This window comes from Chiloscyllium punctatum, chromosome 11, assembly GCF_047496795.1.
Source record: "Chiloscyllium punctatum isolate Juve2018m chromosome 11, sChiPun1.3, whole genome shotgun sequence".
NCBI classification, from domain to species: domain Eukaryota; kingdom Metazoa; phylum Chordata; class Chondrichthyes; order Orectolobiformes; family Hemiscylliidae; genus Chiloscyllium; species Chiloscyllium punctatum.
In genome coordinates this window covers 97,468,925-97,481,896 of record NC_092749.1, presented here as the reverse complement: position 1 = coordinate 97,481,896, position 12,972 = coordinate 97,468,925, and the positions used below count along the sequence as shown (strand labels likewise).

The window sequence follows — 12,972 nt, the reverse complement described above, 5'->3', positions numbered from 1 at the left end:
GACACATTCTACATTCCAAGATGCTCTGGTTCTGTCACACCCATCTCTGCTCAAGTCTGAATGCAGGGAATGTGATATTCCAATGAGAGCTTTCAATGAAATAAAGTGAGGAGAAATAGTTTTCACAGTCAGGAGACTGAAAACTAGAGGACACAGATTCAAGATAATTAGCAAAAGAGGAGAAGAATTTACAAAAAAAAAGATTGTAACAGCTAATGAGACTTTGGATGGCTGCCTCAAAACAAAATGGTGTCAGATGCAAATTCAAATACCAAAAAAAGGGAAATATGAGATTGATTTGGAATTAAAGGTATCGGGATGAAAATGCTATTGGAGTTGAAGAGTTAAAAAACCGAATAACCTTGGGTTCCATTGCCTGAAGTAAAGAAATTTACAGTGGGTTGATGTGAATAAAGCATTTTAAATTTGTTATTTTTAAAACATGTGAGCAAATCAGATCTTAACATTAGACTAAAGAATGGAATTGGGAAAGGCATTTTCCACATGAACGGCAGTGGAGCCATACTTAAGTACATGTGACAATAATAAATCAAGGTGAGCAAATGGAATTGACATACAGATTGACCATGATCCTAATTAATGGTCAAGCAGGTTTAATGGGCTGAATGGCCCATGTTCCTGTTGTCCTTCCAGGGACTGCAATTAGTTGGATAGCTCTTTCAGAAAGCACACACACACACAGGTCAAAACATATCCTTCCACACTTCGGATTTTACACTCTGGAGAACTATGGCAAACTGAAGAAACCCAGGTTGCTCGGAGCAAAATTTCAGAAAGCAAACTGGAACAACGGCCAGTACAGACACCATTAAACAATCAAACTAACATAGCTGGGATTACACAAACTCTCCCTGATTGATGTGCTCCTGCTAAATTTACATCTTCAACTGACTGCCACTAGATACAAACATCTCAACCAGATTCAGATGGAGTTTTATTTAACCACAGGCACAAGATAGATTCTAACATGGCCCATTTTTTCTCTCCAAGCAGAAAATCTCATGTTTACTTCAGTAACCTTGTACTTCTCTCATTCATTTTGGTTTTTATTCAGCCTGCTGCTTTAATTCTTGCAACCAGATCGTTCTTTGTAGAAGGGGGTGAGAGATTCTCTGCGTTACCATTAACAGAAACCCCTTTGTAGGGAGAACACCAAAGACTTACAAGTAACTACTGGAAGATGGAGGCTAGATCTTCCAGCCAGTCTGAGCATAAGGACATATAATCAGCAGAGTGTAGCAACACCCATTGTTTAGGTGGGTTTAAGATAGGGAGCTGGTAAATCCCTTAGGGGCCACTGGACCTTTGAGAGCCTGAATCAACAAGCAGAAAAAAATTCCCTTTTAAATGCAAGGATCCACAGACATTCAGACTCCTGATTATTGATAAGATTTGCATATTGCAATGTGCCTCAAAAGGCACCCAGCGCATCTCATCTACTCCGCTGGTGTGTGACAAATAGCTGCTAAATATCAGTTTTTATTTGATAAAAATCAAGACAGACGGACAACAAATCTCTCAAGGCAGAAACCATTTGCAGGGAAGACGGGATAAATAGCTAAGCAGTATATTATCTTGTTCCTATTGATTCCCGGAATGTGGATGACATGCTGGTAAGGTCTGAATTTATTGTCCATTCAGAGGATACGGAATGGCTTGCTGAGACACTTCAGAAGAGCCGATGAGTGGGTCTGGAATCAATAAGGGTCAGACATAGAATGACTAAATCCCTCAGTGCAGAAAGAGGCCATTCAGCCCATTAAATCTGCACTGGGAAGGGTGGTGACGAGGGATGAAAAACCACAGTTCAACATCAATTGCCAAAGTACAAAAGATTGAAAGCCAGTATAAAATAGAAAGTATGAAGACATAAACCATGAATTATGTGCAGAGGTGGAAATCAAATCAGGCGTTCAGGACTCAGCCATTCAGTCCAATAATTCCACCTCAGTTTTGGTCCAAAGGCTATGCTACATTCAAGTCTCACTCAAGTTGAGCACAAACTCAGGCCAATACCTCTGTGCAGTTCTGCAGGGAAGTGCTACGCTGTCAGAGGTGTCACACTTCACCCCTAAGGTCCAGGCTTACACTGAATATTCAATGTTACCAAGTAACGATGGTGCTGTAATTACTGATTGTGACAACTTGTGGTGCACAAAATGGCTGATGCAAGTTACATTTCACCCATCCATAATGGAGGCTAAAGGTTCAGGATGTTGAGGATGCGCATGATGCTACATAAATGCAAACCCTGTTCTGTTGGAAGTTCACTGGACCCAAAATATTAACTGCTTTCTCTCCACAGAGGTGGCCAGAGCTGAGTTTTCCCAGAAATTTGAGCTTTTGTTTTGAACATAAATGAAAGGCCTACTGAAGGATCCCACACCCCTGTACCTTTTTAAACATTTGAAGGTTCTATTTACAGCTCAGGAGCCCCCAAGGCTTTTTTTAAATAAATGCAGAAACTAAACTACCCCACTTTGGTTTTATGGAAACGGTCTTAAACTGCCAGATCTCTGAACTCATTCCTTTTAACTCCACCTCCCGCCCCACCACCACAAAGTCATTGAACATCAGCATTTCTTCCTAACTATATCCTAAACCATCACCCCCAAAACGCCACTGGAGACAGATCAGAGGTGCATGCTGGATTTTGTGATGGATAGAGATAGCGGAGGCTAGCAGCAAATATATTTCACCTTTTGGGACATCCACCTCCAGAGGAAATAGAATGGACACCACCAGGCAGAAAACACTGATGGGCTGGCTAGGAGTCAGCCTGGCAACTACACATACCGCAGATGACAACCTGTGCTGGAGTGAAGGGGATGACAACCGACAGTGATTGGCGACAATCATGCTGGCCATAGTTTGCCAGTCTCATGTAAGGCAAAGCATAATTAGCTACCTCTTAATGGTGGCATCCTTACAGAATCTTCACTGCCTACTTTCCATTGTTCCAGCATCCTACGACGTTGTGTACTTAACATTCTAACTGCGGCTTAAACGGTGCGAGGACAGTTCAATTTGACCAAATTCTCTACACACAAAAAGGAACTGCAGATGTGGAAATCTGAGCAAGCAACAAATGGCTGGAGAAACTCAGCAAGTCTGGTAGCATGGGTGGAGAGAAAACAGGAGTTAACATTTCAGATCCAGTGACCCTTCACCAGAAGGGCATTCTGAAAGAGGGTCACTGGATCAAAACATTACACATTTTAGTTCCGCAGATAGACCTGCCAGGTCTCTCTATTTAAAAAAAACACTCTACTGGATCCAATGTTACACAAAAATGAAACTGATCTCCGTAACTAGTTTGTACCTATTCATTAGTTTGGAGTCTAGCCTCACCCCATTTCTAATCTCCTACAGCAAGGACTCCAAACTTTTAAATTGGAAAAGTGATCTTAAGTGCAATCCAAGCTTTATACTCATGGATTCTCAATATAATACATGCAACTGCACATTATCTACCACAGGCTTGAAGTCCAAGTTGTAGTTTGAGATGTTAGTTGCATACAATGCATCACCTGCGTATCTGTGAAGTGGGCGTGAAACTAGGACTTGATTATCTGCATTTTGGGAGAACATGGTCTCACAAAGACATGTAGAATCAAAATAAACTTTAAAAAGCATAGGAGGATAGGAGTTGGTATTGTCCTGTTTGCATCCTCGAAAAGCATTGTCCCTTGTTGAGCTGAAAGTCCAGACATTTGGCACAATTCTGTGTACATCAACCCCACTGCTTTGCAAGTCAAACACTTGATGGAATTTGGTAGCCATCCCACCCCCAATGTATACTTAAGGAACAGGTTTGAGGTAAACATGACAATTTGCTCCATCAAATTTTATTCTTGAATGTCCCTCTCAAATTCCTCTGCTAAATTTCCTGGGTGAAACCACCTTCCTTTTCCTTACTATTTTCTCCAGACTCGAAGTGATGCAGTTTTTTTTTGGAATTGTGAAGCACTCGGTTTCAATTTGAATGTACCAGTACTGATCATAAGTCTAGATCCTTCGCCTGTGGTTCACAGGAAAACTCAAATGCACAAGATAACAAATCTAATTATTGCAGAGTGTTAACACTCACTTGCCAGTGAGCTCCAAAATAAACCAGAGTATATTTACCCTGAAATCACACTGATGTCTTGGTGCCAGATTTAACATTTTTTTTAAAACCGATGTCACTAACTTATGATTTGATCATTACACCCTTAAAAAGGTTCAATACATTCTCTTTAAACACTCATTTCTCTTCCAAATGAGAAGATTAGTTTGTACTCACACTGCAAACACGATCACATCATGACCCTTGTGACATCCACTGTACACTCACCCCCAGTTAGCAAGGCAACTCTTTCTCCCAACTGCACACTACCCAATTCAGACCAAGCACAGCTGGAGGTGACAGGATATTAAGCCTAAATAAAGGCACAAACCAGTCTATCTTTGACAGCTCCAGTGGGCAAGATTCACATCACTTCCCAGATTTGCCCTTGCAAGGGTTACATAGAAGAACTTTGGTGGGGTGGGGGAGGGAGGAAGAGGGTCCAGTGGTCAAACTAGACGTGATGGCACGACACTGGAAAATGACTTCAGATCAACCAGCTCTCTTCATCACCACAATTTGAACTCAGCTGTTTTACGACTGCAAAACAAATCAAGGCACTTTACAGGGACGCATCAGCCGAAATCAGACATGGGCCAAAGGGAAAGATGTCAAGACAGAACATGTAGGAATTTTTTAAAAATACAGCTTTAAAAAGGAACAGGGTGACGAAGTGTTTAAAGGAGGGAACTCCACTATTAGTGGAATTACATCAGGGCTCTGTTAGTGCTTTAGCATAACCTGGAGATGATGAAAGGCACTGTGTGAACGCAAGCCTTCTGTTCTCTATACATCTTTTAGCCATACACGAACTAAAGGATTAAACTCAAAAGGTGGTTCTGTATCTAAGTGCTCGTTGAATTTGAAACAAGACAGATGAACAGACTACAAACAGAAATAAATATGCATGATCTGGTAGCATCTTTTACAAAAGGTATAACTGCAGAATGACTGAATTGGGACAGTAATGCTGAAGAGATTACAGGAATCCTACACGAAACTAGAAAACAAAAAAAAAGGTGGAAAGTGGCTCTGTTAGCTAATAACATTGACATAATAGTTGGGCGGGATCAGCAGCAGTCGTTGCTATAGAGGATACAAGTAACATCCCAGAACCAGGGATAAATTAGGAGACAAGAGGTGGGGGGAGTCTGAACATTCAGCCCCCAGAGAAGTGGTACTGAATAAATTACTGCAGCGGAGGACTGGCAAGTGCCCAAGTCTCAATGAACTTCATATTTAGCTTTTAAAAGAAGTGGCTAGTGGGATAGCTGATAGGTCGGTTTTGACTTTGCAAGATGCCCTTGCATGTGCGACAATCCCATTAGATTGGAAAATAGCAAATGCAACTCCTTTATTCAATAGGGAGACCAAAAACAAAGTCATAGATGTACACAGCATGGAACCAGATAATCTAGTTCCATTTGTCAGCATTTGGCTCTTATCCCTCTAAACCCCTCCTATTCATATACCCATCTAGATGCCTCTTAAATGCTCTAATTATACCAGTCTCCAACACTTCCTCTGGCAGCTTATTCCATACACGCACCACCCTGTCAAAAAATTGCCCCTTGGATCACTTTTATATCTTTCCCCTCTCATCCTCTAGTTTTGGACTAACCCAGCCCAGGGAAAAGACCTTGTCTATTTATTGTATCCATGCCCCTCATGATTTTATAAACCTCTATAAAGGTCACCCTTCAGCCTCCAACGTACTAGGGACAACAGCCCCAGCCTATTCAGCCTCTCCCTATAGCTCAAATCCTCCAACCCTGGCAACCTCCTTGTAAATCTTTTCTGAACCCTTTCAAGTTTCACAACATTTCGGTCAGGAGGCCAGAATTGCAAACATTCCAAAAGTGGCCTAACCAATGACCTCCCAACTCCTGTACTCAATACTCTGACCAATAAGAGGAAAGCATATCAAACGCCTTCTTCACTATCCTATCTACCTGTAACCCTACTGCCAAGGAGCTATGAACCTGCACTCCAAAGGTGTCTGTTTAACAACGTTCCCCAGGTCTTTACCATTAAAGTCCTGCTCTGTTTTGCTTTTCCAAAATGCACAGAATTAGGTTAGCATGTGTCATAGGGAAAATGTTAGAAGCAGTGATTAAAATTATAGCAGGACACTTTGATAAGGTCAAGGTAATCAGCCCAAGTCAACCTAGCTTTGTGAAAGAGAAATAGATTGACCAAACATGATTGGAGTTCTTTAAGGTAAGATGTGTTGTGAATAAGGAGACCCAGTGGATGTACTGTATTTAGATTTCATATGATAGAGTTCCAAGGGACAGCATGTTGGCCTGGATGAAAGATGGTCTTCCTGCTAGTCAGCCAACAGCATGCATAAGTGGGTCTTCAGGTTAGTCCAATGTTACACATGGTGTTTCACAGGAATCAGCTGGGTCCTCAATTGTTCACAATTTATCTCAATGACTTGGACGAAGGGACCTGAAGGTACGTTAAGTACATTTACTGACAATGCAGAGACATTGTGAAGGAAGCCACAAAAATAAGTAGGTCGGTGAAGTGAATCAGCAAAGATCTGCCAATGTAGTATTTGGAAAAATGCGAAATTGTTTAATTTTCTTTTAGATTAGATTACTTAGTGTGGAAATAGACCCTTCGGCCCAACAAGTCCACACCGACCCGAAGCGCAACTCACCCAGACCCATTCCCCTACGTTTATCCCTTCACCTAACACTATGGTCAATTTAGCATAGCCAATTCACCTAACCCGCACATTTTTGGACTGTGGGAGGAAACCGGAGCACCCGGAGGAAACCCACGTAGACAATGTGCAAACGCCACACAGTCGCCTGATGCAGAAATTGAACCCAGGTCTCTGGCACAGTGAGGCAGCAGTGCTAACCACTGTGCCACCCACTAATTTTGGCAGACAGTATTATTTAAATAGTGAAATTTTAGAGCTCGATGCAGCAGGATCTGTGCATGATTAACAGAAGGTTAGTGTGTAGGTATAGCAAGTAATTAGGGAATGAAAAACAACATCATTTAGCACAAGAGGAACTGAATACAAAAATAGGAGTTTATGCATATTTTGCACAGGGCATTGATGAAACCAAATCTGGAATACTATATTGGTCACATAAGGGAACAGCTAAAAGGCACTGGAAGTAGTTCAGAGAAGGTTTACCAGAGGGGGAAGGTGTTGTCTTACATGGAAGAAATGGACAGGCTACCATTATAACTGCTGGAGCTTAAGAGCAAGAGGTGATTTGACTGAAACATGTAAAGATCCTGATTGGTCTTGATAGAGTGGAGGTGAGAGCTGAACCCTCTTTAAAAAAAAAGGTAAAATTGAGAATGAGGGGCAATGTTTAAAAATCAGGGATCAGCTATTTAAAAACAGTGGAGGCAGCAATTTTTTCTTTGATGGTCATGAGACTTTGGAATCTTCCAACCAGAAAAAATGGTGGAGGCAGTAGAGTACTCGAATATTTATAAGGCAGTAGTAGATTCTCAATCGAGAGAGAGTGGGTCAGTGGATTTAAGGCCACAATCAGATTAACCATGCCCTTCTTGATCAGGAAGCAGGCTCGAGGGGCTGAATGGTCTATTCCTGTTCTTAATTCATCTGTTTGTATGTAACCTGACACCCAGATGGTACAGTGGCTGAGTGGTTAGCACTGCCGCCTCACAGTGCAAGGGTCCCACCCTCAGGTGGGTATGTGGAGTCTGCATATTCTCCCTGTCTCTGCAAGGGTTTCCTGTGGGTGCTCTGGTTTTCTCCCACAGTTCAACGATATGCAGGTTAGGTGGATTGGCCATGAGAAACGTGGGGTCACAGGGGCAGGTGGGATGCTCTTTGGAGGACTCTCAATGGGCCAAATAACCTGCTTCCATACTGTAGGGATTCTAGGATTCTGCTATCTAGCTCTGCACTAAAAAAATCAAAAGAAAAATAAAATGTAAATTTCCAGTCTTGATCCAAGACTGGAAATCTTTATTGCTGCTTTTCAAATATTGGCAAAATTTTTTTTTAATTCTCTAAAATCAACAGATCTAATGAATACCAAATTCTGCCATTTCTTGCTCATTTTTTGCAATTTGCGTTCTGTGGAGGTTTTTAAATGGCTATATTGAAATAGAGAGTACAATTTCTTTGTAAAAAGTAAACTGTTAAAAAGCTATCAGAAGCAAACAAAAAACACGCACGATATCTGCACTCCTCAAATTGCAGCCCCTTGTGAATCCCCAACTTTAAATCTCTGCACCATCAGGGACTGGGCATTTCCACTGCTTTGAAATGCAAGGCCTGGGAAGTCATTCCCAAAACATTAAAAAGGAAGAACGAGTGGCAGAAGAGAGGTTCTTAAAAACCTTTAAACCACAAATGTTTGGCCATCTTCCCAACACCACTGTGACTGGAGTGCCACATTTCCTTTATAACACTCTTGCGAAGTGCCATTGGAGACACTTTTATATTAAAGATACCACAAATATAATCTATTGAGCAGTCAGATTGCAGAACAAAAATTGGAGTATATTGTTTCAGTTTAACTTTTAACATAAACCCAAGTTTTAAAACCATTTGTAGCTAATGGTACTCTTCAGAGGTTTTGAGTGTAAGAATATCAAGTCTGTCTAGACACAAAAGATGTGCAGCACGGTGGCTCAGTGCTGCTGCCTCACCTCGCCAGGAACCAGAATCCAGCCTCGGGTGACTGCCTGTGTGGAGTTTGTACATTCTCCCTGTTACTGCATCGGTTTCTTCCGGATGCTCTGGTTTCCTCCACAGTCACAAAGCTGTGCAGGTACAGGTGGACTGGCCATGCTAAATTGCTCATAGGGTTGTTAGGTGCATTAGGTAAAGCAATGACTGCAGATGCTGGAAACCAGATTCTGGATTAGAGGTGCTGGAAAAGCACAGCAGTTCAGGCAGCATCCGAGGAGCAGGAAAATCAATGTTTCAGGCAAAAACCCTTCATCAGGAATGGGTCATGGGTAAATATCGTGGTAGGGGAATGAGCCTAGGTGGGTTACTCAGGGTCGGTGTGGACTTGTTGGGCCAAATTGTCTGTTTCCACACTCTAGGGAATCTAATCTAAAGATTGGCTTCATAAGCCTGTTTCTCACTGTGCATGTCAAACCAAACAAATCTTGTTTTATGTTAACAGCTTCCAGATAAACACTATCACGTTCCTTGTCGCATCCCTAATAATACAGATTTAACAAAATTGTCTACCATGTAGGAGGGAACTCCTTTGATCTTGCCTGGTTTTGGGGTCGGGGTGGTTTTGCAGCAAGTTACCCACCTGCTTGCCATTTGTGGAACATGGTTTCAAACTCAGCCAAGACCAAAGGGTTGAAAGTTTTCTTTATCTGCTGGCAGAGGGGCTCTAACATGAAATGGATAGTTACTTCAGTAGTCTCAGTTTCTAAGGAATGAAGTTGCAAGATACTTCACAAGGTTGAAAATGGATACTGGTATTAAGTGGGGCTGTTAAATGGTAGCAAAGATGTAGTGAATAAGTGGATGTCAGGAAGTAATGCGGAATTCAGAATTGAAAAAAAAAAGGTTTATTTAACAGTGGTGTTCCAGATTACAAGAGGTTTTCAGAAGTTTAGGGAATGATTTTGCAACTTTTGCCAACTAGTAGGAACAAGGAAATTTCAAAACTCTGGGTTCACTGCAAAAATTAAATAGTGAAATTGGAAGCTTTTTCTAAAACAGCTATTGAAAGAACAAGGGATGCCACTCCACAAGTGGCTAATGAGAAAACACAATGCAACAATGAAAAAAATAGCTAAGTAAGACACAGACTTGCATTTATGTCGTGCCTTTCACAACTGCTGTGCTTAGCGGCCAAGGCATGGTAAATGAAGCGTATTCATTCATGGGCGATAATGGTCAGCCTTAATTGCCAATCCCAGAACACAGTTAAGAGTCAACCACGTTGCTGTGGGTCTGGAGTCACATGTAGTTCAGACAAGATAAGGATGGCAGTTAGCAAGTTTTAAGAAGATTTGACGAGAGAAGGATGGCAGTTTCCTTCCCTAAATGATATTAGTGAACCAGATGAATTTTTCTGACAAAGGATTCATGGTCCTCATTAGACTCTTAATTCCAGACATTTATTGAATTCAAATTTCACCATCTGCCATGGCAGGATTCAAACCCAGGACCCCAAAACATTACCGGAGTCCCTGGTTCAGTAATAGTAGCACTAAACCATCACCTCCCCTGCTTGGTGGGGAATCCTTTCTGACGTGTGCGCAAGTAATGGTAATTACTACATCATTTGCTTCACTGTTGCTGGTCGAGAGATAAATATTGGCCAAGACATTAGGTACAATGTTGTTGCCTTTCAAAATAGTGCAATGAGGGTTTCCACTTCCATCCAAAGGGGAAGGCAAAGTCCCCTTCTATTCAAAGAACAGGATCCCCCTGACAGTGCAGTACTCCCCAGAACAGTCTGCAGTTCAACCTTGACCATCTGCCTCAGATAAAGCTAGCACTAAGCGCTGGACAACAATTGGAAAGGATGAATACAAAAGTATGGCGTAATGAGATTACAGTGCCCAGTGCTAACTGAAGACTTGGCAGAGTTCAGAGCTGGCAGTGCTCAGAGCAGCTTTTTCCACAAGTCATTTACTCACTGGAGGGAAATAAATTTTTCTCAGTGCCTACTCTGAGCCCATTTCAACCTTTTACCATGCTGATGAATGCAGCCGCATAAAACATTCACTTCATCCACTTAGGCTGGTTTCAAGCCAATAATATCAGTAGTAGTATAAAGTATCATAATCTAGGGACCCACTAAACAACCTATATGCCACAATACTGGCAAATCTGCTCCTGAAGCTCAGTAAATCCAAAACAATACAGTAGAAAGGCTAAAATCAGCCCAGCATGTTAGCGTTGATCCTTAGATAAAAAGTATTCAATTAATATCTTACCCCTGCAAAATTTTCCTTTTCAAATTTATGCTGCATAACTATGAAGAAGTCACAGACATGTATAGCTTGGAAACAGACTCTTCAGTCCAACTTGTCCATGGCTGACCAGATATCCTAAACTGACCTAGTCCTATTTGCCACCATTTGGCCCATATCCTATAAACCCTTCCTATTCAAGTACCCATCCAGATGCCTTTTAAATGTTGCAATTGTACCAGTCTCCTCCACTTCCTTCAGCAAATCGTTCCATATTATCTAATTTCATTTTATAAAAGCTTCTATTTAATCTTCCACTATTTGTTCAGACGTTTTTCACATTATGGTGGCTCACCCTGTTGTTTTGCCAATCACTTTAAAACATGTCCCTTCTGGTTATTGAGTCTTGCTGAAACAGGTTCTCATAGTTGGCATGGGAGTGTTGGACTAAAGGGTCTGTTTCCGTGCTGTACCTCTCTGACTATATACATTCTTCATTCCCAACTCTGAACAAACCCACAGCAAACGGGTGACAAGGCAGTCAATTTATACCTTTTCCACCTTACATTCATTAGGCAGCTCTTCCAAGGTCTGGTTGATGCTATAACTACTGGAAACAACTCTCTAAAAAGACCTTTTTTCTCAGTGAGGGTCTAAAAGCCAATCTACATCGAACAACCTGCTCTGAAAACACTGCTCACATTTTGACAGCTATGACAAGTTCCACCACAGCAGCTGAGACAATTCATAAAATTCCGAATGAAACTCAACATTCTGAAAAACAGAAGTCAATTCACCCATTTTCTAATGTAAATGTGTCCTTTGAAAATAAATGCCTGGATTTAGATTCACACCTTCAACAGAAACTAATTTCTTGGGTCACACACATGAACCAGGTTTGTTGAATTCCATCCATTTGTTTATAAATCTCCCTCAAAACACAAAAGGAACAGATGGGCCCAAAAAATAAAATCACGTCCACACATCTTCAGTGGCAGAAACAATGCAGTTAAAAGATGACCAAATTATTATGTTGGACTCATTGTCACAAAATCCCACTTTGGTTAGTTAATTTATCATGAAAACAAATCATTTGGGTATCATACCTCAGGATATGCAATCCAAGAATGGTTACAGCACAGAAATAGGCCATTCAACATCACACCTTCAGTGGTTCTATTACCTAGCACCAATCGTTTCCCCATAACTGATTTTCTTCCCCCAAATAGTCATCCGATTCCCTCGAGCCCCACTTCCTGCTATAACTGACTTTGATCAAATTTTGCTACAACCCTTTGCTAAACCTTCCTGAAGGCCCTGCAGGATGGAAATGTCAGCTTCTAAATCATACCCAACTTGTCACCATCTCTATCTTGCCCTGTGAGCTGAATTTGCACTAATGTCACTTCTTATCTATTAGCCTTTGTGCATTCCAGAACGCTGAGCTGAACAACTGTTCCCACTGAACCAAAAGCCTTTGTTTTTCCTCATGTTGACTTGGAGGCAATGACTTGTGGTACTTTTAATTAAAAACAATAGTTGACCACATTTGATGGACATTCTTAGAAACCCACTTCCTTCTCCCATCACCTTAAGAAATACCTGAAGTAGAGACCAGTGTTTGCTTGAAATAGGTTATTCACTGTTTTCTGCTGAAAATGCGCAGCAGGTCAGGCAGCGTCCAAGGAGCAGGAGAATCGACGTTTCGGGCACGAGCTCTTCTTCAGGAATGAGGAGAGTGTGTACACTTTCCTCATTCCTGAAGAAGGGCTCGTGCCCGAAATGTCGATTCTCCTGCTCCTTGGATGCTGCCTGACCTGCTGTGCTTTTCCAGCAACACATTTTCAGCTCTGATCTCCAGCATCTGCAGTCCTCACTTTCTCCTATTCACTGTTTTCACCTGGCATCTCGTCCAAACCACCGCACCATATATAAAAAAA

The 12,972-nt window shown here is 41.6% G+C and overlaps 1 protein-coding gene across 2 annotated transcripts in view; it reads right to left on the bottom strand.

Moving 5' to 3' along the window:
• The window catches only part of akap12b (A kinase (PRKA) anchor protein 12b), a 93,924-nt gene that overhangs the window by 49,938 nt on the left and 31,014 nt on the right, over positions 1–12,972 (bottom strand). The gene's annotated exons all lie outside the window — the stretch shown is intronic.